This window comes from Chiloscyllium punctatum, chromosome 40 (assembly GCF_047496795.1).
Source record: "Chiloscyllium punctatum isolate Juve2018m chromosome 40, sChiPun1.3, whole genome shotgun sequence".
Taxonomy (NCBI): Eukaryota; Metazoa; Chordata; class Chondrichthyes; order Orectolobiformes; family Hemiscylliidae; genus Chiloscyllium; species Chiloscyllium punctatum.
This window is the reverse complement of record NC_092778.1, coordinates 26,514,560-26,539,907: the sequence shown is the minus strand read 5'-3', so window position 1 is coordinate 26,539,907 and position 25,348 is coordinate 26,514,560. Positions and strand designations below refer to the sequence as shown.

The 25,348-nt window shown below is 44.4% G+C and overlaps 1 long non-coding RNA gene across 1 annotated transcript; it reads right to left on the bottom strand.

The window, feature by feature from the left end:
• Positions 1 to 128: 128 nt before the first annotated feature.
• LOC140464762 (uncharacterized) lies at positions 129 to 19,542 on the bottom strand. Its single transcript, XR_011954977.1, has 3 exons — positions 19,434 to 19,542; positions 18,579 to 18,674; positions 129 to 269 (listed from the first exon to the last, which is right to left on the bottom strand). It is a non-coding gene; the product is annotated as an uncharacterized lncRNA (long non-coding RNA).
• Positions 19,543 to 25,348: the final 5,806 nt, after the last annotated feature.

Sequence of the window (25,348 nt, the reverse complement as noted above, 5' to 3'; positions counted from 1 at the left end):
TACACAACACCAGGTTATAGTCCAACAGGTCTTTTTGGAAGCACTAGCTTTTGGAGCGCTGCTCCTTCACTTTTGCATTGTTGCTGTTCCGAAGTCCACCTTGGAGGACGGTCATCTGAAGGTCAGAGGTCGAATGTACCATACCGCTGAAGTGTTCTCCATATGGGAGGGAACACTCCTGTCTGTTGATTGTTGTGTGGTGTCTATTCATCTGTTTCTGTTGCCTCTGCTCAGTCTTGCCAATGTACCATGCCTCAGGGTATCCTTGCCTGCAGTGTATGATATAGACAATGTTGGCTGAGTCACATGAGTACCTGCCACATACACGGTTGGAGGTGTCTCCACATGTAAAGGTGGTATCCATGTCGACATACTGACACATCTTGCAATGTCTAGTGTTACACGGTTGTATGGTGTTGTCCTGAAAGCTGGGCAGTTTGTGACAAACAATGATCTGTTTGAGGTTTGGTGATTGTTTAAAGGCAAGAAGTGGGGTTCATGTCACACTACACATGACCCCACTGCTCCCCACACACACACACACACACACAGACACACAAACACTTCTGGACACACACACTCCTACACACCGACACACTCACTCCTACAGACCAATACACTCATGCAGACCGTCTCTCATATACAAGCTCTGTCTCATATGCTCACATATACATTCCCACATTCACACACACCCTCTCAAAAACTGTAATGGAAAATTAAGAAATTTTACGTTTACTGTGAAATTTGAAAGAGAATGCCTTTCTAAATTTAATGCTGTGCTGAGCTTTATAAATAGTTTGATGAGGTTTGCAGCCAACTTATCCCTGTTTGAATTTTGTAAACATTCAACTCAACCTTGCAACAGTCAAAGTCAGCGAAACCTGAAGAACTGTTATGTCCAAGACCAGGGGATGAGAGAATAACTACTTGAGTTTTCCCAGTCTTTGCCCTTGAGAGCATGATAAGAAACAGTATAAAGAGAGTATCTGAACACTGCTAAGGTACCCCTTACATTGAGGCATCTAGCTGAATGTACTGGGTCAGTTCTGCAGAATTTAAATAAAGCTCCTTTCTTTGCACTTGCTAACAGTTGAGTCAAATCGATTTAATTTCCATGACAGTAAACTTGGGGGTTCATCCTGGGACCCTGCGACTGGGTGGGATTCTGAAGAGTCCCAGGAGGCGTAGGCACCAGCACCTTGAAGGACTTTCACTTCATCTTGAGCGCTGAATTGGCCCTTTTGCATAAGGACTGGGAATCTGTAGATTGCCCTAGCGTCGGGGCTCGAATTGAATAAGATCGGGGTAAGAGATGTGGCTTAAGTAATGCCACATAGAGACTCATTCTAAGAGAATAAATACAGCAGGTAAAGGGTTCAGTGAACTTTCGCATGGTATTAGAGCAAAACCCAAGGGAAGGGAATTGCCGTCTCTAGAGTGTTTAGGAGACAGCAAGTTTAAGGGTGGTTTTAGACTTGGATCCACCACTGGCCGAGTTGGACTCACCAAAGACGTACTGAATACGTGGTTTCTTGGTTTACGGAAACCAAGGCATTGAGGCGGACCCACCCAATGCGAGAGGGGACCTCCAGAGGTAAGAAAGCAAGTCAAAGGGAAAAGATAATGGTACCGCGAGAGAGAAAGAGAGCTGAACACTTTTCCAGTTACACGAAAAATGGGCTCTGGCAAGAGCAAACAAAAGGAGAGTCCACACAGGACTTGGAATGGCCAACCAAAAATACAATACATACTAAATAATTACAGCCCAGAGTCTGTTAAGTAGTTAGAATTGTGGATCAAGGAATGTGGTTTTCCGGTGGGAGGAAGTTTTAGTAAAAGACAGTTAGAAATATTGAGGTCGAGGTTGGAGGAGAGAGAGAAGGAGAAAAGGAAGGGAAAAATAGAAGGTATGAATTGGAGTGCTTATAGTATGTGGAAGGCTGAGGCTGATATCAGAGAAAGGAAATCTCAAGTAAGGGATAGATCAAATACACGTACAAACACCAGCGCACATGCAGATGCATGCGGAGAACAACCTAACGAAGCTGTACAGTCTCTTAAGTCTGTTTCAGATCCTGACCTTGATGACTGCCCTCCGAGACCTACAGCCCCCCTACAAGATCCGCCTGGCGAAGGTTCCACGTCACTGGCGGCCACCTCAGGGTCTGCTGAATCACTGATAGCCCGCCATACTCGCAACCAATTGAAGCAAGAAGCCCAAAAGAAGGACGGCCACTCCAAGACGGAAAAGCATCCAGGGCCTGTTCGCGATCACCCCCCGATGGATGATGAGTCAGACAGTTAGGGTACTGGCATACGATCATCTAACCAGGTAGTTCTGCAAGCCCCAATGGTTGAAGTTGTAGGTCCAGAAGATTGGTGTTGGTCCACCGGCCATGAACCATGAAGGATTTGGAAAGTGGCTATGGGCAGTTGCCTGATCCACACGAGGTTGAAAGTAACAAGTTCACCAAAGAAGTGACAAAGTTCTGTACTGAGTTCCATCCCACGTCACATGAGATGAGACGTCTTCTGGGACAAAAACTAGGTGCCGATGTCACCAAAATCAAGTATAAATGGCCAGCCGTAAACGTCCATATCAGATCAACTGACCTGCAAGTGGAAGAGAACAGAGACTTCAATACTTTTGTTGCAGCGCTGGCAACCGCCCGTAGGGAGGCATTCCCAGTGTGAATGGACATGACCAAAATAGCAATGTGTAAACAATGGGAAGGTGAGACAGTGTCCCAGTACCTTACGCACCCATAGTGGACTGAGACCACCCGACGACAGAACGGCGGCAGAGATCACGGCGTATGAGGCACACCTGAGGAACAGCTTCATCAATGGAATGAAGGATGAAATAGTGAAAAAGGTAAAAGACACAAGTATTACCTGGGACAGGGGAAAGCTGAATTTGATAGAACAACGTGATTCATGCTGAAAAATTGCTTACCCAAGAGGAAATTAAAGATGGATTAGCAAGCACATAAAGCTCAGCTTACTCTGATGCAGATGGTCACCCAGCCGTTAGAGGGAGGTGCTGCAGAAAAAGAGAGAGGAAGAGGTGCTGGCAGAGGTAGATCTGGCGGGTGCTTTGTTTGCGGAGCAATGGACCACTGGGTGAGTCAGTGCCCACACAGACAGCCCTCAATTGGCCCTGGAGGCTGGACAGCAGGGTGACTGACAGGGGAAGGCTGAGGTGGAGGTGGGCAGCCCACAAGGTACAGGTAAGCCTCTTTCCTTTATGCTTAGCAACACAGACTCGCTGATGCTAATCTCTTCTACTAACCTTACGGGCACGGAGACATGTCCCACCTCTAAATAGAGCACTGAGATTGCAAAGTGTGGACAGTATGTTCAATATCACAATGATGTGTATAAGTCAATGCCTACCTCTATGTTAAATGTGGAAGGTACATCAGTTACCTTTTTGGTAGATACAGAGGCAACATACTCAGTTCTTAAATTAAGCCAGTTTAGACAATCGACGCAAATAAAGGTGAGTGAAAGGTTCCTGAACTAAATGGGTGCATCGGGGTCATGCTACGAGAGAGATTTACAGCATCCTTGCAGAGCATAATACCTGTTAAAAGCCGAGAATATAGAAGGAATTACTCCAGTCTTTGAATTCCTCCTAAAGGCTGGAGTGGTAATCCCCTGTGAAAATTCACCGGTGAGAAGCCCCATTTTTCCGGTCAAAAAAGCAAACATTCCAGGTGAACCGGCAGAATAGAGGCTTGTTCAAGACCTGCAGGCAGTCAATAAGGCTGTTGTCCCGTGCACCCTAAATGTTCCTAACCCCTATACTATATTAGCTCAAATTCCACCAGACAGTAAATGGTTCTCTGTTGTGGATTTAGCAAATGCCTTCTTTAGTGTACCGGTGCACCCAGATAGTTATTAGAGTGGGTGTGTTCTAAACCCCAGGTCCTACAAAGTAGGGTCTCCCTCCCTCCCTCCTCCTCTAACCTTAATTAAGAGTCCACAGACTTGCCATAGAAAGAGGGTCTAAGGAAGTTTAGATCGAAGAGTGAGGCTTCAGCTCAGGAATCTTGATAAGGAGGTTGAGTAAAGAGATTACGCCACAGTTGAAGAGGGTGAAGACATGACTGCTCAGCTGGTTCAGTGCGCTACGTGTTTGATGTGGCAGGTCAACGACTCTGGTGTGTCTGGCTCGTACATGTGTGGAAAGTGTGCACACATTCAGCAATTGACCGAGCATATTGCAGCACTGACGAAAGAACTCGAAGACTTTAGGCTCATCCGAGAGAACGAGATCTTTCTGGACAAGACCTTCAGTGATGTTATTACACCAATCATGCCAGAAGAGAGCAGAAGAGTGCAGACGATGAGGAAGGCAGAGAGGAGACAGGTGCAAGAGACGCCGGGAGAAGTACCTGTCAGGAACAAGTTGAAGCTTTTGGAAACAGTAGAGTCTGATGACACTGCTAGTTCGCAAGGCGGCCATGTTTGTCAATCAAAAGTTGCCGCAGAAGCAGAGCGGAAGAGTCGGACATCGCACAGAGCCGTGGTAATAGGGGACTCCATTGTGAGAGGAACTGACCGGGGTTTTTGTGGCAGCAGACAGGATTTAAGGATGGTGTGTTGCCTTCCTGGTGCTAGAGTGAAAGACATCGCGGACAGAGTGCAGGACATCCTCAAGGACGAGGGTGAAGAGCCCGAGGTGGTGGTACACGTCGGCACAAATGATGTCGGGAAGAAGAGGAGGAACATACTACAGCGAGACTTTGGAGAACTAGGAAGAAGGCTAAAAAGCAGGTGGTTATCTCCAGTTTGCTTCCAGTTCCTTGGGCTAGTGTGGCCAGAAACCAGGAGATAATGGACTTGAACGTGTGGTTGGGGAACTGGTGCAGGAAGCAAGGTTTCAAGTTCTTGGATCACTGGGGTATATTTTATGGTAACCATAAATTCTACAAGAGAGACGGCTTGCACCTTAATAGATCAGGGATCAGCATTCTGGCAGGCAGGTTTTCTGCTGCAACACCGCTACATTTAAACTAAGTAGCGGGGGGGATGGGACAAGTTGGATGTTTAAAAAGGAAATTGAAGGGGTAGTTAGAACAAGAGAAGTCAAGAAAGACAACTGAATCAAGGAGGCAGAAAACTGGAAAAGGCATCATGCTGTAAAGTTGAGTGAAATAAGGGTTGAGGGGAAGGGTGAGAGCAGTAACAAATTAAAAATTCTATATATGAATGCACGAAGCATTAGACACAAGGTGGATGAGCTTGAGGCTCTTTTGGAAATTGGCAGATACGATATTGTGGGGATAACTGAGATGTGGCTTCATGGGGACAGGGCCTGGGAAATGAATATTCAAAGCTACACGTGCTATCGTAAGGACAGACTGACGGGCAGAGGGGGTGGGGTGGCCTTGTTGGTAAGGGAGGATATTCAGTCCCTTGCGCGGGCGGACCTAGAGTCAGGGGATGTAGAGTCAGTGTGGATAGAGCTTCGAAACACTAAGGGTAAAAAGACCCTCATGGGAGTCATCTACAGGCCCCCAAACAGTAGTCTGGATGTCGGATGTAAGTTGAATCAGGAGCTGAAATTGGCTTGTCGCAAAGATGTTACTACAGTTGTTATGGGGGATTTTAACATGCAGGTAGACTGGGAGAATCAGGATGGTATCGGGCCTCAAGAAAGAGACTTTGTGGAGTGCCTCAGAGATGGATTTTTAGAGCAGTTGGTGCTGGAGCCGACCAGGGATAAGGCGATTCTGGATCTGGTATTGTGTAACGAACCAGAATTGGTCAGTGACCTCGAAGTGAAGGAGCCATTGGGAAGTAGTGACCATAATACAATAAGCTTCAATCTGCAATTTGAGAGGGAGCGGGTACAATCGGAAGTGACAATATTTCAGTTGAATAAAGGGAAATATGGAGCTATGAGGGAGCAACTGGCCAAAGTTCAATGGTGCAATACCTGAACAGGGAAGACCGTGGAGGAACAATGGCGGATATTTCTGTGTATAATGCAGAAGTTGCAGGATCAGTTCATTCCTAAAAGGAAGAAAGATCCCAGGAGGAGACATGGGCGGCCGTGGCTGACGAGGGAAGTAAAGAAACATATAAAGTTAAAAGAGAAAAAGTATAACTTAGCGAAGATAAGTGGGAAAACTGAGGACTGGAAAGCTTTTAAAGAACAACAGAGGATTAGTAAGAAGGAAATACGCAGAGAAAAAATGAGGTACGAAGGTAAACTGGCCAAGAATATAAAGGAGGATAGTAAAAGCTTTTTTAGGTATGTCCAAGGCAAAAAAATGGTTTGGACAAAAATTGGGCCCTTGAAGACAGAAACAGGGGAATATATTACTGGGAACAAAGAAATGGCAGAGGAATTAAATGGATACTTCAGATCGGTGTTCACTGGGGAAGACACAAGCAATCTCCCTGAGGTAACAGTGGCTGAAGGACCTGAACTTAAGGGAATTTATATTTGCCAGGATTTGGTGTTGGAGAGACTGTTAGGTCTGAAGGTTGATAAGTCTCCGGGACCTGATGGCCTGCATCCCAGGGTACTGAAGGTGGTGGCTCGGGAAATCGTGGATGCGCTGGTGATTATTTTCCAGAGTTCAATAGAATCGGGGTTGGTTCCTGAGGATTGGAGGGCAGCTAATGTTGTGTCACTTTTTAAGAAGGGTGGGCGGGAGAAAGCAGGAAATTATAGACCAGTTAGTCTGACCTCAGTGGTGGGAAAGATGCTGGAGTCTATTATAAAGGATGAAATTACGGCACATTTGGATAATAGTAACAGGATAGGACAGAGTCAGCATGGATTTATGAAGGGGAAATCATGCTTGACTAATCTTCTTGAATTTTTTGAGGATGTAACTCGGAAGATGGATGAGGGAGATCCAGTGGATGTAGTGTACCTGGACTTTCAGAAAGCTTTTGATAAAGTCCCACACAAGAGGTTAGTGAGTAAAATTAGGGTGCACGGTATTGGGGGCAAAGTACTAGATTGGATAGAGAATTGGTTGGCTAATAGGAAACAAAGGGTAGTGATTAACGGCTTCATTTCGGAATGGCAGGCAGTGACCAGTGGGGTACCGCAGGGATACGTGCTGGGACCGCAGCTTTTTACAATATATGTTAATGATATAGAAGATGGTATCAGCAATAACATTAGCAAATTTGCTGATGATACAAAGCTGGGTGGTAGGGTGAAATGTGATGAGGATGTTAGGAGATTACAGGGTGACCTGGACAAGTTAGGTGAGTGGGCAGATGCATGGCAGATGCAGTTTAATGTGGATAAATGTCTGGTTATCCACTTTGGTGGCAAGAACAGGAAGGCAGATTACTACCTCAATGGTATCAATTTAGGTAAAGGGGCTGTTCAGAGAGATCTGGGTGTTCTTGTCCACCAGTCAATGAAGGCAAGCATGCAGGTACAGCAGGTCGTGAAGAAGGCTAATAGCATGCTGGCCTTCATAACAAGAGGAATTGAGTATAGAAGCAAAGAGGTGCTTCTGCAGCTGTACAGGGCCCTGGGGAGACCACACCTGGAGTACTGTGTACAGTTCTGGTCTCCAAATTTGAGGAAAGACATTCTGGCTATTGAGGGAGTGCAGCGTAGGTTCACGAGGTCAATTCCTGGAATGGCAGGATTGCCTTACACGGAAAGACTGAAGCGACTGGGCTTGTATACCCTTGAGTTTAGAAGACTGAGAGGGGACCTGATTGAAACGTATAGGATTATGAAAGGATTGGACACTCTGGCGGGAGGAAACATATTTCCGCTAATGGGGGAGTGCCGAACTCGAGGACACAACTTAAAAATACGGGGTAGACCATTTAGGACAGAGATGAGGAGAAACTACTTCACCCAGAGAGTGGTGGCTGTGTGGAATGCTCTGCCCCAGAGGGCAGTGGAGGCCCAGTCTCTGGATTCATTTAAGAAAGAATTGGATAGAGCTCTTAAAGATAGTGGAGTCAAGGGTTATGGAGATAAGGCTGGAACAGGATACTGATTAGGAATGATCAGCCATGATCATATTGAATGGCGGTGCAGGCTCGAAGGGCTGAATGGCCTACTCCTGCATCTATTGTCTATTGTCTATTGTCTATTGACTATTGTCAATTCTGGTTCGCTTTTTCATTTAAAGGGAAATCATATGCATTCACGTGACTTTGTCAAGGTTACTGTGAGTCCCCTACCATATATAATGAGGCTCTACACAGGAGTCTGGAGATTCTTGTCTTAACCCCGGGATCAGCGCTTCTGCAATATCCTTACTGCTTCCTGAGCAAAAGACAGCACACATGGCAGCAGCACGTTGGTTGAGATACAATACTGTGTTATTGTAGATGCCTAATATAAAGCGATGTAACGTCCTTAACCCTGCTAGCCTTCTCCTCACAGAAGGAGATGGAGACCCATATGATTGTGTCGCTGTAACTAATGAAATTTGCAGCCCCAGACGGATTTGCAGGATTCACCACTTCAGAATCCGGATATGGAGTTTTTTGTGGATGAGTCAGCATTCAGGAGCAGAGAGACAGGCCAGAACTGTTTTGTTTATGCTGTAGTGACTACCCATGAGGTAGTCAAAGCGGGATCACTCCCTCCTCAGCAGAGCTGATCGCCTCGACTGAGGCCTGTAAATTGGCTGAGGGAAAGATAGTGAATATTTACACTGATAGCAGATATGCATTCGGGGTTGTACGTGACTTTGGAACCCTGTGGAAACACAGGGACTTCTTGACCTCCATCAGAAAGCCCATCACACACTGTGGCCTGATTTCTGACCTCTTAGAAGTGGTCCTGTTGTCTAAATCAATCACTGTGTGTAAACGTGAAGCCCACACAAAAAAATGATTTTGTTTCTCAATGCAATGCAAGGGCAGATTCAGCAGCAAGAACAGCAGCCACCAAGTGAGTAGATTGACGTGTATGACAAAAATTTGTACCCCAACAGCAGATGTATGGGAGTTACAGTCACAGGCCACACTGGAAGAAAAGCGTGAGTGGACGAAAGCAGGATTCAGTGAGGGAAGGAGTATGGTGTGGCCCAATGGTAAACCCTGTCTACCACGATCATTATTTCCATTCTATGCCAAGCTAACACATGGCAAGGACCATGTGTCAAAAGTGGGGGGGGAAGATGTATGACAGTATTTCAGCACACTGGTACACTAAGGGATTTACTCATTGCTCCCAGGCATATTGTGAATGATGCCACTAATAATGTGGGCAGGGGAATACAGATGAGTCAGGCAGCACACCCCCAACCCCAAAGCCCTTTGAACATTTAATTGATTTTATTGAACTAACACCCAGCAAAAGGAAAAGGTATTGTCTGGTAATAGTTGATATGTTTTCCAAATGGGTGGAAGTGTTCCCCATGTCAAAACAGGATGCCAGTGCAGTAGCCAAAGCTTTGCTAACTGAGATAATTCCGAGATGGGGCATCCCTGAAAGGCTTAGTAGTGACAATGTCAATAATGCCTTACAGCAGATCAGTGATTATTTAGGAATAAACATGAGACAACACTGTGCCTACCACGCAGTGAGCGGTGGGGCAGTGGAAAGAGAGAATGGTACCTTAAAAAAAATTGACAAAATATTGTGTGGAACTAGAGGTGACATAGACAAAGGCACTTCTGATTGTGCTAATGTATATGAGATCTAAGAGGAGAGGAAGAGCTAATCGGAGCCCGTTTGAGATGTTGTTCAGTAGGCCGCCCAAAACAGGAATTGACCCAAGACCTAAGGTAAGTCAGATAACAGGCCACTGTTATGAGATGTTGTGTTACTGTATGAAACTCTTTTGTCTGAAATACGGAATCAAGTGAAAGCAGCACTACCCCAAGCAGCAGAAGGGAAGCTGCATGATCTAGAACCTGGAGACTGGATACTGGTGAAAGACTTCAGGAGGAAAAACTGGAAGGCAGAGGTGGCTGGGACCATTTCAAGTGCTCCTTACAACACAGATCACGGATTAAGATCACTGATTTTTAGTTATCAGGCTCTGTATTTCTTTTAAAATCTGGCTGTTTTATTTGGTTGTTGTCCTTGTTGTAAAATGACAAAAAGGGGGAAATGTAATGGAAAATTAAGAAATTTTACATTAACTGTGAAGTTTGAAAGAGAATGCCATTCTAAAATTTAATGCTGTGCTGAGCTTTGTAAAAAATACTTTGAGGTTTGCAGCCAGCTTGTCTCTGTCTGAATTTTGTAAACATTCAACTCGGCCTTGCGACTGTCGAACTCAGCGAAAGCTGAAGAACTGTTATTCTCTCATCCCCTGGTCTTGGACATAATAACTTGAATTTTCTCAGTCCTTGCCCTTGAGAGCATAAGAAACAGTATAAGGCAAGTATCTGAACAATGCTGTTACATTGAGGCATCTAGCTGAATGTACTGGGTCAATTTTGCAGAATTTAAATAAAGCTGCTTTCTTTGTTCTTGCTAACAGTTGAGTCAAGTCAATTTAATTTCCACAACACAGATGTATACCCCTTTACACTCACATTTGCACACATACTCATACTCTCTCACAGACACTCATAACCACTCCCCTGCCCCCACATACACATAGCCACATGCACACACACACACACATACGTATAAAAGTTTTGTGGGGTGAATTCATCTCGACCTTGTGACAAACCAACAAGGACTGAGGCCACATTAGATTTGGTACTGGGTAATGAACCTTGCCAGGTGTTGGATTTGGCAGTAGGTGAGCTCTTTGGTGATCATGATTTGGAAGAGTCAGTGTGGGATTGGGGTGTACATTTGTACTTGCAGAGTTACATTTTATTTTGCTCAAAACTTGCATGAACCCAATTAAGATTCTGTAAATCTGTTTTTCAGATTAGAATCAGTCTGAACATTGTAACACAGTCTCACACAGGGCACCTCACACCTTCAATGCATTATCTGGGCCGATATGACACCAATTGGTTAAAGTTCACTTGAGAATAATTTTAAAAAAGGTTCTGCGATTTACATATGAAGGAACTGAAACCAACATGTTCATTCTAAAAGATGAGAGACATAACAAACAATGCAGGTTTTTTTCAATATATAATTTCAGTTACATCACACTGTAAACTTTTGTTATAAATTCTGTGTCTTATGATTTTATACTCCACAACCACCTGATGAAGGAGCAGCACTCAAAAAGCTAGTGCTTCCGAATAAATCTGTTGTTCTATAACCTTGTGTTGTGTGATTTTTAACTTTGTACACCCCAATTCCACACTGGCTCCTCCAAATCATGATCACCAAAGTGCTCACCTACCTCCAAATCTAACACCTGGCGAGGTTCATTACCCAGTACCAAATCTAATGTGACCTCGTCCCTTGTTGGTTTGTCTACATACTGCGTCAGGAAACCCTCCTGCACACATTGAACAAAAACTGACCCAAGTGAATTATAGTATTCCCAGTCAATATTTGGAAAGTTAAAGGCCCCCATAACAACTACCATGTCTCTCTCTTGCTCCTATCGAGGATCATATTTACTATCCAGCCTCTACATCTCTGGAACTATTTGGAGGCCTATAGAAAACTCCCAACAGGGTAACCTTTCCTTTCCAGTTTCTCATCTCAGCCATACTACCTCAGTAGACGAGATCTGAAATGTCGTTTCTGCAACTGTAATACTGTCCTTGACCAAAAGTGCCACACCACCCTCTTTTACCATTTCCTCTGTTCATGCTGAAGCAGACATGCTTCTTTGAGGAAGTATCTGCTCTTCTCAGCTCCATCGGTAAAGGAAAATTCATTCTTGCCTGGGGAGATCTCAATTGCACCCGGAAGAGGAGGGACTATGGTGGTAATCAAAAGAGCTCATCATCAGTGGGGAGGTTCGTGGACCTAGTTAAGACTTTTGACTTGGTAGACATCTGCCAAAATCTCCACCCCGATTCCATAGCCGTCATTTCTGTGAGGTCTGAGGTTGGAGTGTCTAGACAGGGCAGTGAAGAAGGTTTTTGACACACTGACCTTTATGAATTAGAATTAGAATCCCTACAGTGTGGAAACAGGCCTTGTGCGTGTGAAATCATGACTCACAAACTTGATTGAGTTTTTTGAAGAAGTAACAAAGAAGATTGATGAGGGCAGAGCAGTAGATGTGATCTATATGGACCTCAGGAAGGCTTTCAACAAGGTTCCCCATGGGAGACTGATTTGCAAGGTTAGATCTCATGGAATACAGGGAGAACTAGCCATTTGGATACAGAATTGCCTCAAAGGTAGAAGACAGAGGGTAGTGGTGGTGTTTTTCAGACTGGAGGCCTGTGACTAGTAGAGTGCCACAAGGATCGGTTTGTCATTTACATAAATGATTTGGATGCGAGCATAAGAGGTACAGTTAGTAAGTTTGAAGATGACACCAAAATTGGAGGTGTAGTGGACAGCAAAGAGGGTTACCTCAGATTACAACAGATTGGACCAGATGGGCCAATGGGCTGAGAAGTGGCAGATTGAGTTTAATTCAGATAAATGTGAGGTGCTGCATTTTGGGAAAGCAAATCTTAGCAGGATTTATACACTTAATAGTAAGGCCCTAGGGAGTGTTGCTGAACAAAGAGACGTTGGAGTGCAGGTTCATAGCTCCTTGAAAGTGGAGTCGCAGGTGGATAGGATAGTGAAGGCGGCATTTGGTATGCTTTCCTTTATTGGTGAGAGTATTGAGTACAGGAGTTGGGAGGTCATGTTGCGACTGTACAGGACATTGGTTAGTTGCATGCAATTCTGGTCTCCTTCCTATCGGAAAGATGTTGTGAAACTTGAAAGAGTTCAGAAAAGATTTACAAGGACGTTGCCAGGATTGGAGGATTTGAGCTATAAGGAGAGGTTGAACAGGCTGGGGCTGTTTTCCTGGAGCGTTGGAGGCTGAGGGGTGACCTTATAGAGGTTTACAAAATTATGAGGGGCATGGATAAACAAAGTCTTTTCTCTGGGGTCATGGAGTCCAGAACTTGAGGGCATAGGTTTAGGGCGAGAGGGGAAAGATATAAAAGAGACCTCAGGGGCAACGTTTTCACGCAGAGGGTAGTACGTGTATGGAATGAGCTGCCAGAGGATATAGTGGAGGCTGGTACAATTGCAACATTTAAGAAGCATTTGGATGGGTATATGAATAGGATGGGTATATGAATAAAAAGGGTTTGGAGGGAAAGGGCCGGGTGCTGGCAGGTGGAACTAGATTGGGTTGGGATATCTGGTCGGCACGGACAGGTTGAACCGAAGTGTCTGTTTTCATGCTGTACGTCTCTATGACTCTATAAGTCCACACCAACCATCCGAAAAGTAACCCATCCAGACCTATTCCTCTACCCTATATGTACCCCTGACTAATAGCCTACACTATGGGCAATTTAGCATGGTCAATTCACCTAATCTGCACATCTTGTTGGATTGTGGGAGGAAATTGGAGCACCCGGAGAAAACCCACGCAGACCTTGGGAGAATGTGCAAACTCCACACATTCAAATCAAACCTGGCTCCCTGATGCCGTGAGGCAGCAATGCTAACCACTGAGTCACCGTGCCACCCCTGACTTTATCAGTCAGGGTATTGAGTACAGAAGTTGGGAAATTATGTTGCAGTTATACAGGATGTAAGTGAGGCCGCACTTGTAGTAGTGTGTTCAGTTTTGATCACCTTAGTATTGGAAGGATGTTATTAAACTGGAAAGAGCGCAGAAGAAATTTACAAGGATGTTGCCTGGACTCAATGGTATGAGTTATAGGGAGAGATTGACCAAGTTAGGACTTTTTCTTTCGAACATAGGGGACTGAGGGTAGACTTTATAGAGGTGCAAAAGATCACGAGAGGCATGGATAGAGTGAATGCACTCAGTCTTTTCCCCAGAGTTGCAGAATTGAAGACAAGAGGACATCAGTTTAAGGTTAAAAGGGAATGAATAAAAGGGAACCTGAGGGGCAATTTTCTTTACACAGCGGGTGGTACATATGTGGAATGAGCTGCCAGTGGAAGTGGTTGAGGCAGGTACGTTAGCAACATTTAAAATGCATTTGGACAAATACATGGATAGGAAAGGATTAGAAAGATATGGGCCAAGTGCAGGGAAATAAGGTTTGCGTGGATGGACATTTTGTTCAGCATGGAGCAGTGCCTGACTCAACAATGTCTCCAGACTCCATGAAGTTTCATGGGATCAGCTTAAACATGAAAGCTTCCTGCTGATTACCATATACTTTCGTCCCTCCATGTTGAACAACACTTGGACTAAGCACTTTGGTGGAAACATTTACTCAAGGTGGGGATTTCAATGTCCACCACCAAAAGTGGCTCAGCAGCAGCACAACTGATTGAGCTGGTCAGGTCCTAAAGGACAGAGCTGCGAGACAGGTCAACAAGAATCCATAGAACCCTTCCAGTGTGGAAGCAGGCCATTTGGCCCAGCAAGTCTGAAGACTGGAGCATAGCAAATGTTGTTCCCTTGTTTAAGAACAAAATTGGGACAACCCTGATAATTATAGGCCAGTGAGCCTTACTTCGGTTGTGGGTAAGGTGTTGGAAAAGGTTATCAGAGATAGCATTTGTAATCATCTGGAAAGGAATAATTTGATTAGGGATAGTCAACACAGTTTTGTGAAGGGTAGGTCATGCCTCACTAACCTGATTGAGTTCTTTGGGAAGGTGACAAAATAGGTGGATTAAGGTAAGGCGGTTGATGTGGTGTATGTGGATTTCAGAAATGCATTTGATAAGGTTCCACACGGTTAGCTATTGCACAAAATACAGAGTTTAGGGATTGAAGGTGATTTAGTGGTTTGGATCAGAAACTGCCTAGATGAAAGAAGACAGAGGGTGGTGGTTGATGGGAAATGTTTATGTTGGAGCTCGGTTACCAGCGGTATGCCGCAAGGCTCTGTTTTGGGGCAACTGCTGTTTGTCAATTTGTCAAGGGTTAGTAAATTTGCGGATGACAGAGTTGGGATTGAGATTCGAAAATGCTAAAACCTTCTCTTTGTCAACCTCAATCCCATCTAAGGCAGAGTTGTGGAAAGTGCCGAAGGATTGTTGTGGGTTACAGAGGGACATAAATAAGATGCAGAACTGGGCTGAGAAGTGGCAAATGGAGTTTAATGCAGAAAAGTGAGAGGTCGTTCACTTCGGAAGACATAACAGGAATGCAGTTTATTGGGCTAATGGTAAAACTCTTGGCAGATTAGATGAACAGAGAGATCTGTGTCCAGGTGCATAAAGTCTTGAAAGTTGCCACCCAGGTTCATAGGGTTGTTAAGAAAGCATATGGTGTGTTGGCGTTTATCGGTAGGGGGCTTGAGTTTCAGAGCCACAAGGTCATGCTTCAGCTGTATAAGACACTGGTAAGGCCGCACCTGGAGTTCTGGTCACCGAACTATAGGGAGGACGTGGAAGCTTTGGAAAGGGTTCAAAGGAGATTTACTAGGATGTTGCCTGGTATGGAAGAGAGTTCTTCTGAGGAAAGGCTGAGGGAACTGAGGCAGTTTTTATTGGTGAGAAGATTGAGAGGCGACTCGAGTAAAAGATAATCAGGGGGTTAGATGGGGTGGACAGTGAGAGCATTTATCCTTGGATCAAGAAGGCTAACACGAGGGGACATCGCTTTACATTGGGGGATGATAGATTTAGGACAAATATTAGGGGTAAGTTCCTTCACTCAGAGTAGTAGGGGCATGAAATGTCCTGCCTGTAACAGTAGTAGACTCGCCAAAGTTAAGGACTATTTTTTAATAAGTATTTTTATTAAAACTGTTTCAAATCTTTTACAAAGCACCTAAACATAAAAAAAACCCAAAATACTAAAAGATAGAGGTATATCACATTATTATTATTCATCAACTACCTACTATTCTACCAGAACAAATATATATACTTAAACCTAACTACAATCAAATTAAATTAAGCTGAATTCAAATTAACTCAATTAAATTATATCATATTATTTTATTCTATTTCACTCATCACGCCTCCACTGAAGCTCCCAACCATGGGAACAAGAGTCATTGTATCAGTATTCCTTTTTACCCCAGCTTCCCCCTCCCAGGACCCCAAACTAATTTCCCACAGCTGTATCACAGTGCTAATTAATATTGCCAATAAGTCTGCATCAATATAATTTAGAAAAGGGCTGCCACAAACTATAAAACTGCTCCGTCTGCAGGGAGTGGAGTGTTTTATTTCCCCCTCCAACTCTATTTTTATTTAATCCCTTCTCTCCCCTTCACTTTTTTTGATCATGCAGCATTGTCTTTGATGAGAATAGCATTACTTGTCACTGGCCATTTGGGTGTTTCCTTTCTTCCCTTGCTAAGTCCACTCCCCTTTCAGGTGACTAGGCAGCAGTACGCCACATGTGAGCCACCACTCCCCACGTTCTGCACCCTAACCCTGTCCAATACCACACCCCGGCCACCTTCGCAACCCTATCCAACACCGTCCTTGCCCAACCCCTAATCCTGTCTAGCCCCACATCCCCACCACTTTATAGTGGTGGAATATAAAGAAAGATTTACATACCTGTTGTTTTTTACTGTGTCTCACACCTGCACACACACGACATGGGTGCTGGGGAAAAATAAGCACTACCGCAGTTAGATGGTAGTGCGGGGGTAAAGAAAAAAGGGAAAAAAATTAAAAAGGGAAAAAAGAATAACAACTGCTCCATTTTGTGAGGTAGTCTTGGTGGAGATCCTCCATCACCACCACTCCCTAAGTCCTGTGGGTTTTTCCAATGTCCAATTTATTAAAATGTTCTTCCTCGCACATTGGGTAAGAATGTTACAGGGTTTCTTCCCAGGTGTCCCAGGAAGGGCAAATTTGCCAATCCCAGAAGACGACGGCATGGTGGCATTGGTCAGCACAGTGGCACAGTGGTTAGCACTGCTGCCTCACAGTGCCAGAGACCCAGGTTCAATTCCTGCCTCAGGCGACTGACTGTGTGGAGTTTGCACATTCTCCCCGTGTCTGCATGGGTTTCCTCCGGGTGCTCCGGTTTCCTTCCACAGTCCAAACATGTGCAGGTTAGGTGAATTGGCCGTGCTAAATTGCCTGTAGTGTTAGATGAAGGGGTAACGGTAGGAGAATGGGTCTGGGTGGGTTGCGCTTCGGCGGGTCAGTGTGGACTTGTTGGGCTGAAGGGCCTATTTCCACACTGTAACTAATCTAATCTAATCTAATCTAATTAAAGAAATACCAGGTCCACATTGAGTTCAACTCCCAGGAATTCCTTCAGCTCCGTTACTATGGCACTCCAGTATCTCTAGATCTTGCAACATGACCAAAAGCAGTAAGAAAGAATGATTATACTAATTTTACATTTGGGGACACCCTGGGACACTTGTCTCTTGAACTTAGCTAGCACCTCTCTGGCACCATATGAGCCCTGTGTAAAATCGTCAATTGCACAGCTTGCGCTTTGTTACATACGGAGGAACATTGATTATGCGAATGAAATAGGTGGGCACTATTTAGTTTGGAAAATTGATTATTCGGTTAATTGATTCAATGCCTTTCCTCTGGGGCTTGGAGTTTTCTGAAGTTTCCTTTTTCCTCGCTCTGCCTGCCTTCCTCCCTCACTCTGTCTCAGGGTTTGTTTCTGAGCAGACACACACTTGTGTGTAAGGGACTTTCAGCATTGCTGAAGCTCCCCACCATGGCCATCAGTTCAATGGGATTGACACAGTGAACACTTGCTAAGTCCACTCCCCTTTCAGGTGACTAGGCAGCAGCACGCCACATGTGAGCCACCACTCCCCACGTTCTGCACCCTAACCCTGTCCAATACCACACCCCTGGCCACCTTTGCAACCCTATCCAACACCGTCCTTGCCCAACCCCTTATCCCGTCTAGCCCCACATCCCCATTCATCCCCCCAACCCTTCCTTGTCCGCACCCCCCCCATGTGACCTGGCTGCCCATCCCCCTGCCCCCCCCAACACATGTATTCCCCCTCTGCCCCCAGGGCAGTCGGACTGGACACCAACAGAAAGACTGCTGCTGCCTTTGGCGGGGGGAGAGTCTCCAAATAGCGCGCACACATACATACACACACACACGATCACACATGCACACACACACACAAAAACACACATCTTTTTACTGCAACATTTTGACAAGTTCCACCTTTGCCCCCAGGACAGTTTTGGACAGATTATTTGGGGAAAGAGGGGTTTATGGTACATCCCTGTGTAGAACTCCAGGGAAAGTGTGGGGAGAGAGAGAGGGCGGGCGATCAGTCATTTGGGGACGGTGCCTGGGCTCCCATCAATGTCCAGGACTGGTCTCGGCAGCATGTCAGTAAGACGAGTTCATTTTTAATCACTGTAAACAAAAGATGCGATCAGTATTGGAAACCCTTCTTTGATGTAATGTTTCTATTGGAACCCTGAGATCTTCTTCAGATAATCTGAAATTCGGATAATTGAGGTTTCTCTGTATTGCGATTTTCTTGACATTTTCCCATGTACCGTCCCATTTTTCCAATGAAATATCCTCTCCGAGTTCCCAATTCCAAGTCCTACAGTGTCTCTCCACATCTCCGAAGGCATGTCCTTTCTGTAAATGATATAAAGTACTCACTGAAATAGCGCCCATGCACTGGAACACTCTTTTCTGTATGTCTGACTTGTAAGGCTGAGCCAGGAGCATGGTCTTCCTCTGTGTATAATCTCTTATCTGAAAGTACCGGAAAAGATCCAGATTAGACAATCCATATTTCCGACTGAGTTGGTTAAATGGCATCAACACCTCCCTCTCAAATAAGTCTCCCAAACAAGAGATTCCTTTATTCTCCCATAAGTTAAAGCCAGAGCACTTTGCCCCAGGTTTAAATCCTTGGGCTCCTGTCAATGGAGTAAAAGGTGAGATCTTAAGCCAATTGCTCACGTTTTGCCTCATTATCCTCTAAGTTTGCACCATATTTAAAATGATTGGGCTCTTACACTGCTCGATCACAGATTTCATCTTACCCATGAATAATAGATTAACCAGGGGACATTTCAACTGCGAGGCTTCAATGTCAAGCTAAATCGACTCCGAATTCCCCTGTACCCAGTCACCCACATATGCTAACGGGGCACTTATTCAATATCTCTTCAAGTCTAAAAGGTCCACGTTCCCACCCCCCCTCACCCCATGGGAGCTGCAATTTAGTAAATTTATTTAGGGGGCACCTGCGACACCAAATAAAGGACCTTAGCCAACCATTGAGCGTCTGTAACACTCGCTTGGGTAGCAACGGGAGCATTCTCACAGGGTACAACAGGCAAGGAAGAACATTCATTTTAATCTGGGCTATTCAGCCTAACCATGATAACGGTAATCCCTCCCACCACTGCAGATCCGGGGTTTTATCTTCTCCAGTAATTGTGCATAGTTAGCTTTATACAGTTGGTGGAAGGCATGGGGTAATACAAATTCCCAAATATAAAACACCTTTTGACGACCATCTAAACAGGAACTGAATTCCATCCTTCAGATCAGGCACCTCCACTAATCCCCCACCGGCACGGCTTCTGGTGTTGTGTAGTTGATCCATTATCCTGAAAAACTGACAAATTAATGAATTGTTTGAATCAATTGAGGAACAGACTTTGCCAGATTAGCCAAGAACAAAAGGACATCATCATGTCTGGGGTGATCTTATGCTTCCCCATTCCCACCCTTGGTGCCACTATTTCAGGAGCCGTTCCGTTAGCCTCGGCTAATGGCTCAATTGCCAAGGTGAATAACAGTGGTGAGAGAGGACACTGCTGTCGACTACCTCTCCCATTACTGAAGTTATCTGATTTAGCAGCATTTGTAGTGACTGCTGCCTTAGGATCATTATACAACATCGCCACCCACCTTGCAAAGGTTCCCCCAAAATCAAAGCGCTCTGGGACCCCAATCAGGTACCATTCTATCCAGTCAAACACCTTTTCCACATCTAGGGATACCTTCAAACCCGGGATCAATCTTTGCTGGCATACCTGCACTATATTTAGTACTCTCCTGATATTGTTGGTGGAGATACGGCTCTTAATAAATCCATCTGATCTTCTTTTATAATATAGGACAACACCTTTTCCAACCTCAGGGCCAGCACCTTTGACAGAACTTTAAAGTCTACATTCAACAATGAAATTGGTCTGTATGAAGCACATTCTTCAAGGTCTTTTCCTTTCTTTAAAATGAGGGAGATATTAGCCTCTCTAAGAGAGGGCAGAAGACAATCCTGTGTAAATGAATCCCCAAAAGTGGCTCCACAACACATTTACAAATTCCTTATAAAACTCACTTGGGAATACATCTGGCCCTGGTGATTTGCCACCCTGGAGATGCTTTATTGTTTCCTGCACCTCTTGTATTGTCATAGGCTCATTTAATAGGGAGACTTGTTTTGCACTTATACTGGGGAGGTCCAGGTTCTCAAGAAAAGACTGCATTCTTACTGCACTGTCTTTGCTGCCCTCTGACCCGTATTACTCTGCAAAATATTCTCTAAATCTAACATTGATCTTTTTCGACTCACGAGTAACCTGTGCCAGCCCTCTAACAGATGTAATGGATTGGGAAGCATTTTTCTTTCTAGCCAGGTATCTACCTGCCTTATCTCCAAATTCAAACAAACAATCTTTGTTTAGCAATGATTTGGAGATGCCGCTGTTGGACTGGGGTGTACAAAGTTAAAAATCACACAACACCAGGTTATAGTCCAACAGGTTTAATTGGAAGCACACTAGCTTTCGGAGCAACGCTCCTTCATCAGGTGATTGTGGAAGGCTCAATCCTCAGAATTTATAGCAAAAATTTACAGTGTGATGTAACTGAAATTATACATTGAAAAATTGATTGTCTGTTAAGCCTGTCATCTGTTAGAATACAGTGACAGTTTCACTTCTTTCATGTGTAACTCACAAAACCTTTTTGTAAAGCACAACAATCAACAGACAGGAGGGTTCCCTCCCAGTTGGGGAACACTTCAGTGGTCCAGGACATTCAGCCTTGGACCTGCAGGTGACCATCCTCCAAGGTGGACTTCGGGACAGGCAGCAGAGAAAAGTGGCCAAGCAGAAGCTGATAGCTAAGTTCGGTACCCATAGGGAGGGCCTCAATCGGGACCTTGGGTTCATGTCACATTACAGGTGACCACCATTGCACTATACACACGCACAGATACTCCTACAAACACACACACACACACACCATTGTTAACAGCTAACCCGAGAATACAACTTTTTTTTAAAAAGGTTTTGTGATTTACACGAAAGAAGTGAAACTATCACTGTATTCTAACAGACAATCAATTTTTCAATGCATAATTTCAGTTACATCACACTAAATTTTTGCTATAAATTCTGTGTTAGGATTAAGTCCTCCACTATCACCTGATGAAGGAGCATCACTCTGAAAGCTAGTGTGCTTCCAATTAAACCTGTTGGACTATTACCTGGTGTTGTGATTTTTAACTTTGTTTAGCAAAGGAGACCTTTTTTTTGCCGCCTGTGTGTGCAATGAGTCAAGAGCAGACCAGAGGGCCATGACACACTGCAGCGTGACAAATGAAGGCCTATTATAATATACTTCCTCAGCTACCTTCAGCCGGCTCTCCAGCATCCATTGCTGCTCCTCCCACTGTCCCCTTCTAGTCATTGAATACGAAATGATCAGGTCTCATAAATAAGCCTTAGTGGCCTCCCAAAGTATTGCCGGATCACTGGTCATCCCGAGTTGATATTCCAGAAGGCCCTGAACTCTATTGTAATGTACTCAACAAATTTGCTATCTCTTAACAGGAATGAGTCCATGCACCAGTGCTGTACATCTACTCTGCCACCATTGATTTTAACATCGAAATACACGCGCATGGTCCAAGATAGGTATTTTCCCAATTTTGCTAGCCAATGTTCTGTTCAAACAAACTGACAGCATAAGGAACATGTAACTTTGCTCGTATGGGTTGGAATAAAAAGTAAAATCTTCCATACGGTGGAGATGCCTCCACACATCCACTAATTCCAACTCTTCACACAAGTCCAACTGTCTAGATTGCATGGGCCCCTTGGCATCCTGTCTACCCTGGGATCCATGAGGTGGTTAAAGTCCCTCCCCATGATCATGTGGCACACCCCAAGATTCATTAATTTAAGGTGGTGCGCCAGGGAACAGTAAACATTAATTAGAGCTTTAAGAATGATGAACCATCCAAGTTTGTCCTTAAATTTGCTCAGTTACCTGGAAAGGGAGGTTCCTTCTTACCAGTATAGCCACTCCTCTACTCTTGGAGCTAAAGGAGAAGAATACCCTATCATAACCCCCCGTGGTAGTTTCAGATGTTCCTCATCAGATAGATAAATCTCCTGCAGCAGGGCAATGTCAACCCTTTCCTTCCTAAGGTTTGACAGCACCCTTTTCTTAAATGGGGGAATGGCTCACTTTTACATTCCACACGCACGACCTGAACAAATCACTAGCCATGGTCTTCCAGGGCAGCCCGTGGTTTCCCAAGAGGAGGAAGCTTATCTGAGGTGCAGCAAGCAAAAAAAGACATTAACTCTATAAAGTCTAAAAACTGCTCCAATAAAAAGTACAACTAAAAAACTAACCACTACATTTAACTTAAACAAACACCCAAATAAACCCCAATTCACTCAAGAATACCCCCCTTTCCTATGGGGGAACAATCCTCCCAATACTTACTACCATTGATTCCTTCCAACTGAGGCTGTGCACTAGTCCCAAGCAATGCACAGATAAACAAAATTTGTTATTTATATTCTGAGTGTTAACAGTGGATGCCCATCCTCTCCCCTCCACATCTCTTCTCCATACATCTTAACCACAGGTAGAGCCACTCCCAATCCATAAATAAAAGGACAGCAGCAAAAAAAAACCTGGACAATAACCGACCAACCGAAATGATAAGTAAATCTGGTTTTACACCAAGGCAGTACAAAATCTATAAAACTGATAACCACAAAAAGGGGAGAGGAGAGAAAAAGGGGCAGGAAAAGTAAAGGAAAACAGAACTATTGGCCGTAATGGTGCCCCTTGCCCATCCCCGACCAGAGTCCTTTATTTCAAAGAGTTCACAAAGTTCTTTGCCTTTTCTGTTGAAACAAAATTATATACCGTCCCTCTGTGAGCAAACCACAACATCGCCAGGTTCATCAAGGATGATTGAATTTAATTTTTTCCATTAATTTTCCCTTAACTTCATCAAATGTCTTTCTCTTTTTAATTATGGCTCCTGAGAAGTCTTGAAGAAACATTATTCTTGAGCCTTCGTATTTTAAAGTCTGTGGATGTCTGCTCTGTCTACTTGCTGTTTCAATCACGGTCTTTTTCGATAATGATGGAATCACACCAGGACTGGGCGTAGGTGCGGGTCCAGCTCAGACCTGTACATTGCAATCTGGTGGGCCCACTCCACACTCAGCAGGCCCGACTCCCAAGAACGAAGAGAAAGAACAAAGAACAAAGAAAATTTACAGCCCAGGAACAGGCCCTTTTGGCTCTCCAAGCCTGAGCTGATCCAAATGTATTGTCTAAACCTGTCAATCAATTCCTAAGCATCTGTATCCCTCTGCTCCCAACCTACTCATGCATTTGTGCAGACAGGTTGGTTACGATTAGCCACTGCTAGTTCGCCACCAACATTTCTGCAGTGGGGTAGTTTCACCTCTGGAGACTATTCGCCACCGGTGTGTGTGTGTTTGTGTATATATATATATATATATATATATAGTTTTCCTTCCTGCCTGTTCTTTCATACCTCAGTCCCCTTTATTTATACAACAACATAGTACATATGGATTAAAAAAAGTGAAATAAATATCATTTTATTGCTTTATACATAAAAATGAGTTACAAACACTTGCGATGGTGAATCATCCTCAGCGGTGAAAGGGCAGTGGCTAATCGGCGGCAGCGAATGGTCCCATCTCGGTCCAGACGCATCTTAAATGAACTTACCGTGCCTACCTCTGCTGGCAACGCGTCCAAATGCCCACCACCCTCTGTCTGAAGTACTTACCGCACGTATATCCCTTAAACCTTTCACCTCCCGCCTCAAGCGACTGACTGTGTGGAGTTTGCACATTCTCCCAGTGTCTGCGTGGGTTTCCTCCCACAGTCCAAAAATGTGCAGATTAGGTGAATTGGCCATGCTAAATTACCCATGCTAAATTACCCGTAGTGTTAGGTGAAGGGGTAAATGTAGGAGAATGGGTCTGGGTGGGTTACGCTTCAGTGGGTCAGTGTGGATTTGTTAGGCTGAAGGGCCTAAGTAATCTCTCACCTTGAAAGCGTGACCTCTTGTTATTGAATCCTTCACTCTGGGGAAAAAGCTTGTCTCTATCCACCCTATCTATACCCTTCATGATTCTGTAAACCTCAATCACGTCCCCCCTCAATCTCCTTTTTTCTAATGAAAATAAACCTAACCTACTCAACCTCTCTTCATAGCTAGCACCTTCCATGCCAAGCAACATCTTTGTAAACCTTCTTTGCACCCTCTCCAAAGTGTCCACATCATCCTTTAGGTAATGTGGCAACCAGAACTGTACACAGTATTCTAAATGCAGCCAAACCAATGTCTTGTACAATTTTAAGATGACTTGCCAGCTCTTATACTCAATACCCTGTCCAATGAAGACAAGCATACTATATGTCTTCTTGACGACTCTATACACCTGTGCAGCAACCTTCAAGGGACAATGGACCAGCACTCCCAGATCTCTTTGCCCATCAACTTTTCCCAAGGTTCTTCCATTCATTGTATAACTCGCTCTAGAATTACGAGAACGTGAGGACTGCAGATGCTGGAGATCAGAGCTGAAAATGTATTGCTGGAAACATTTCCAGCAACACATTTTCAGCTCGCTCTAGAATTAGTCTTACCTAAATGCATCACCTCACATTTTTCTGGATTGAAATCCATCTGCCACTTTTCCGCCCAACTCTCCAGTCTATCTATATCCTCCTCTATTCACTGACATTCCCTTATGCTTTCTGCTACTCCACCAATCTTCGTGTCATCTGCAAACTTGCTGATCATACCAACAATGCCCTCTTCCAGATCATTTATGTATATTACAAGCAACAGTGGCCCCAACAATGACCCCTGGGGAACACCACTGATCACCTTTCTCCATTTTGAGAAACTCCCTTCACCTACTACTGTCTTCTGCTGCTCAACCAGTTCTTTATCCACCTAGTTAGAACACCCTGCATACCATGTGACTTCACTTTCTCCATTAGTCTACCACAGGGAACCTTATCAAACTCCTTACTAAAGTCCATGTATATGGCATCAACAGCCCTTCCTTCATCTATCAACTTGGTCACTTCCTCAAGAACTTTATTAA